Source organism: Geospiza fortis, unplaced genomic scaffold, assembly GCF_000277835.1.
Source record: "Geospiza fortis unplaced genomic scaffold, GeoFor_1.0 scaffold178, whole genome shotgun sequence".
Classification (NCBI taxonomy): domain Eukaryota; kingdom Metazoa; phylum Chordata; class Aves; order Passeriformes; family Thraupidae; genus Geospiza; species Geospiza fortis.
This window is the reverse complement of record NW_005054466.1, coordinates 1,373,130-1,378,581: the sequence shown is the minus strand read 5'-3', so window position 1 is coordinate 1,378,581 and position 5,452 is coordinate 1,373,130. Positions and strand designations below refer to the sequence as shown.

The 5,452-nt window shown below is 52.4% G+C and overlaps 1 protein-coding gene across 1 annotated transcript in view; it reads left to right on the top strand.

Annotated features, from left to right (window-relative positions):
* The window catches only part of DHX30 (DExH-box helicase 30), a 28,331-nt gene that overhangs the window by 3,983 nt on the left and 18,896 nt on the right, over positions 1 to 5,452 (top strand). The gene's annotated exons all lie outside the window — the stretch shown is intronic.

Genomic DNA, 5,452 nt, shown 5'->3' with positions numbered 1-5,452 from the left:
GGGGGGTGACGCGAGAGGAAAAGCCCCGTGGAGCTGCGGCAGGAGAGCGGCGGGGCCGGGCGGGCCGTTAGGGCCGTTCCCCGCTCTCCGTGCGCGGCATCCCGCGGATCCGCCCGGGCAGCGGGAGCCCCGGACGGGAGCCCCGAGCAGGAACCCCGGGCAGGAGCCCCGGACAGCTCCGCGGCACCGGGCCCGGTCCTGCAGCGGCCCCGGAGCCCGCCGGGGCTCACGGCTCTGGCCGCAGCCTGGAAGATCGTCCTGGCTGGATGTCAGGGCTGCGCGGGCCCCGGTGGGAAGGGTGAATGCCCTCGGAGCTGTCGCTGCTGTAAAAGAATGTTCAAAACTCGCGTTTGGTGCCGAGTTTTGAATCGCTTTTTGTTGGGTTATGGAGCGTGGAGAGCACTTGGAGCTTGGAGGGATGCGAGTGGTTTTGTGCCAGAGGTTGTGACTTGAACCATTTTTCCTTACAGAAATCGCTGGTTTGGTTTCAGTTTTCTTTTGTGGGCTGCATTTTAGAAATTTGGAAGGTTGCTATATTTGAACTTTTTCTTTTTTTTTTTCCTCAGCCCTCATGCTTCTTGTGTTGGGTGTTTTTTTCCCCATGCTCCAGCATTATTTTCTCAGTAATTTCTGGATTCTTTGGGTCTTGGTTCCATTTGTCTTTCAGAAGCTGCTGAGTTTTATCTTGGAGTTCAGAGTGGGATGGTCTTTTGGTTGTTACGTTCAAGCTGTTCAACAGGGCGAATTAACTCTCTGCTAAAGCAAGTGCTGAACCACCCCAAATTATTGTTTAATGAGCTGCTTCAGGTGTTGCCTGAGAAAAGGAATAAACCAGGAATTCTTTTTCTTTCCTCTTTTGTACTTCATCCCTCATCACTTTTTTCCTAATGTGTTTTCAGGCAGTCCCTGAGTACCTTTTTTTTTGGTCTTCAGTTCACTCATCCTCCCAGTTTGTATGGAGGATTGACCATGGAAGGCTCTTGATCTTGAGATGGGAGTGTGGTGATGCTGGAATCGTTTCCAATAATAGATTTGTTTTGGATGAACAAATAAAAGCCCTCAGGGCCTTGTGAACCTGCCCTACCTGTCCTGCTGCTCCTTGAACACATGGAGATCATAAATGTCGTTTGAAAAACCTCTTTCTGAGGTGGGTTCTGAGCCCTCAGCTTGTGGGCTGATGTCTCATTAGCTATCATCATTTGGCTGCTTTGTTATTAGCCTTGGATGCAAATATGGAAACCCACTCAGATCCAGGCCAGCTTCATAAAGTCACTGTTAGATCCATGTTGTTATCTGAGGCTTCAGGTTTTTGGCTCACACAGTGGGTTTGGGGAGCTCAGTCACTTCCCCCTCGTTCCTGAGGCTGACAAGGCAGGCTGCCCCTGCCCTTGGGTTTGCTCCAGGAGCCCTCCTGTGTCACTGATGAAATTTGTCCTGTAGAGCCACAGCCGAAGTTGGGCTGGAGCTCTGGATCCCTTCCTGGATCCTTCCCCCCTGTTCCTGAGGCTGATGTGCCCCTGCCCTTGGGTTTGCTCCAGGAGCCCTCCTGTGTCACTGATGAAATTTGTCCTGTAGAGCCACAGCCGAAGTTGGGCTGGAGCTCTGGATCCCTTCCTGGAGCAGGGCAGGGTCCTGGGCAGCCCCAGTGGCTCCAAGGGGGAGTTTGGCCGCTGCTCCTTCTCCTCCTTGCTTTTGGAGGAGCCTGCTCAGTGTTCCCCGAGCTCTCCTCCAGCCAGGAGCTGCACCTGGGGTTTATTCTGTGTGTGTTGAAAGGGGCCGTGGTCAGGAGGGCTGGGAATGGTTTAAAATCCCCAAATTTCCCAAAAGCCATGCTTTGGTGTACTCCAGGCTAAGCTGCCAGGTGGAACCTTCTGTGTCTCCCTCCATCTCTGCAGTGGGACATGTCTGGGCTAATTCCTTGTGCAATGGATATTGTGGAGCCACAGGGCTTTTTTTCTTCCTTGGGGATTTTTGGTGTCTTGGAAACACATTTGGATTTATTACTTGAATTTATCCTATCTTGAGGACTTTTGTCTTTGACAGTTTGTCCTTGGTGCTCATTTGTTGCTTTTCCAGGGAGTAGAATTGGGGAGAAGAGAGAAACTGATGGATCTCCTCTGTCCTCCTTGAAGAAGACTTTGGGCTGTTTTGTTTGTGCTCTGGTACCTGAGTGTTTCCACCCCTCAGATCTGTAGGGGTTTGGAGGAGGCTGGGCCACTCCATCTGGGTGTTTTGTTGGTCTTGGGGTCTGCTTTTTGTGTTTTCGGTGTAGCTTGGAATTATCCTGGACTTTCACAATCAAATTAAGCTAAAGCACTCACTGGCTTTGAGGAACTTTAATTAGTTAATTGGCTTCTTTGATAGCCCCACCCTGACTTGTCTGCTCTCCAAGACAGGCTTTTAATATTCCTTCCTGCTGTCAGGGCTGTGGTTTGGGTGTCATGTGTGGCTGTTTGGGGACTATTGGGTTGTGCTCCTTGTGCCCCCACTGACACAGTTCCCACCCAGACATCCACCCTCAGCTGTGGCAGACCCGAGACACTCCTTGCTGCAAATCCCATTTGGCAGGGAAGGGAACATTCTGCAGATCCAGTTCTGCAGCTGGGGGCTGTTTCAGTAAAAGCTCCAAGGGAGGATGGCTTCCTGCAGGATGAGATCCTTTCAGCTCTGGCATTGGGGCGGGAATGGGCTGAAGGTGATCCAGCAGCCCTTGGCACAGTCAGAACATGCTGCTGGATGTGGCATTGTCAGCTGGGGAGAGAACACTGCACCTTGCTGGGAATTCCAGGCCTGAGCTGTCACCACAACTGGGCTTTGCTAGTCAGAGATCCCATTTTCCCCTCTAGAGCAGATTCAATATTTAGTCTTCGCCGAGGAGGCGCCTCAGAATGTGAGAAACTGCCTCTGTCATAGGTAATTGCACTTGGGGGGCATTATAAAAATGTGCTTCTTGCACCTCTTACCACAGAATTTCCCAGGTTATTGTTGTGAAAGAGGAAACAACTGGAAGCCAAATCACCAGGCTGGTGCTGGAGATTTGCTTTTTGCTTTTCTTTTTAATTAGTGAATTGAATGGTGCATTTGGGAGTTGTGTTACTGCTCCTCCCTCTGTTAGTCCCACCAATGTAGGATGGAATAGAACAGCAGAGTGACAAAATCTTGGACACTTTTCCAGTTTTCCTGAGCAGGCCAAAGTGTGAATATAGAGGAACTTGCTTCAGTAGATAGAAATAGCACATTTGCTGTATAATTACAGAAAATTGGCTCGTAGTTTTTCGTAAGGCTGAGACCATTTCCCTTCTCCCTTGGCCAATATATAGAAGGTAATTCCTGGACAAATCATGTTCATAAATCAGAGTAATTCCTACATTTCCCCTGGAGTTATCCAAGGCTACTGAAAGCATTTCTCAAGATCCAGGTGGTTCTTCTATGGTTTGCAAGAGGCAGTTTCAAAACTGAGTGTCACCAGTGCATGTTGTGTGCTGAGCTGTGGGCCAGGCTGCTGGGTTTTGCTGGAGAGGGTGATGGCCCCCACTGAGCAATGGCTTTTTGTTCTCCTTAGCCAACGTCCAAGGCAGTGTCAGGCCTGCGGTGGCACAGCAGAGCTCTGCTCTCTCTGAACCTCCCGTGGTTTCCCAGTTGTTCCCTTCCAGCTGGGCCCTCCTGGGACAGCGTCACAGTGAGCAGCATCTCCTGCACTGCCTGTGGGACAGAGCCTCTCCTGAGCTCTCCTTGCCTCAAACATCTCAGGAAATGTCCAAGGCCAGGCTGGATGGGCTTGGAGCAGCCTGGCCTAGTGGAAGGTGCCCCTGCCCAGCTGTTAAATAAATGAATGAAAGATCTTCAAGGATCTTTCCAGCCCACACCATTCTAGGATTATCTCCAATTCTGTGTTTGTTCATGGCAGTAACTCCAGGATCAGTTCCCAGCAGGCCATGGTGGCACATCTTGGTGCTGCTCAAGTGGGTGACTCTTGGCTCCTCCTTTCTCCTTGCATTTGGTGGCTCAGTTGGAAATTCTGGTTTCTGATGGTACCAGTGATCTCTGAGCTGGCTTCTGATTCATTGCTGAAACTTACCCTGGGTTCCTGCAGGGGATTTAGAAACTCTCTGAAAGGGAATGCTCACCCCAGGGCGGTGTGCAGGGAGGTTACCCAAGTCCTGGCTGCCCGGGGAGGGTGTGTGGGATGAGGCTGGATGTGGGATGAGCTGTGCCTGCTCCTGCAGAGAGGAGATCCCATCCCTCTCCCTGTTCCCTTGTGCTGCGTTTGGTACCTGCAGGACTGTGCTGGCTGACTCACTTGTGAGCCCAGCACAAACGTGTGGGTTTCCTTTTCCTGCCTTGGCTTTCTGTGGGATTAGGGCTGCACATTGGCTCCCTGCACATCTGGCTTAGTGGGAGTGCTGCAGCCTGGGAGAAGGGGCAGCTGCCCCTCTCCCCAGCTGGAGCTGTGAGACCTCCCTGTTTGTGAGGTGTAGGAACATCTGGAATTGTTATCACATTGGTCTGATCTTGCTGGACCTGCTGCTGCAAAAGAAGGCCCTTCCCAGTGCTGGCCATGGCAGTGGTGCAGGTGAGAGGAGCTGGAGCAGCTCCCTCACTGCCAAAACTGCTGGAGTTGGTCAGGGAGGAGGCTGGGATGGGAGGTGGGTGTGACATGGCTCTGGCTGGGGCAGTGGGATTATTATTTTTCTATTGTTATTATTTATTATTGAGTGATTTGCTCTGACCATGAACATCCCGTCCCTGCTGTACCCTGAGCACCTTTTCCCTGTGAGGGCAGGGCCGGTCCCACCTGCCCTCTGTCCTGCTGCCCCTGGGGCTGCTGTGTCTCCAAACACTGTTGGCAAACTTCTTTCCAGGAGGTTCTCTGGGCAGTTCAGTACTAAACCACATTCCCAGGCTCTAATCCAGTCTCAGTCATTTCAGGAAGAAGTCCTCAGGCATTTTTGGATCTGATGTGTACCTTGTGAGACCCTGGATTTAACCCATGGCTGGAGGGGACATTGCAAACACCCAAATTGTGCAAAGTTGTCACTGCTCAGTTGGGTTTTGATATTGAGGAGTGACAGACAGAGCTGGTGGGGAAACAGAACCTGCTGCATGCTGGTGACAGCGGCTGGACACGAGCCCAGGGCAGGGATTGTCCCCTGTGCTGGCCCTGCTGAGGGACCCCCTGGAATCCTGGGGGCAGCTCTGGGCCCCTCCAGCAGGAGAACCCTGGAGGGGCCAGAGTGTGTCCAGGGAATGGAGCTGGGAAGGGGCTGGAGAATTCCTGAGGGAGCTGGGAAGGGGCTGGAGAATCCCTGAGGGAGCTGGGAAGGGGCTGGAGAATCCCTGAGGGAGCTGAGAAGGGGCTGGAGAATTCCTGAGGGAGCTGGGAAGGGGCTGGAGAATCCCTGAGGGAGCTGGGAAGGGGCTGCAGAATCCCTGAGGGAGCTGGGAAGGGGCT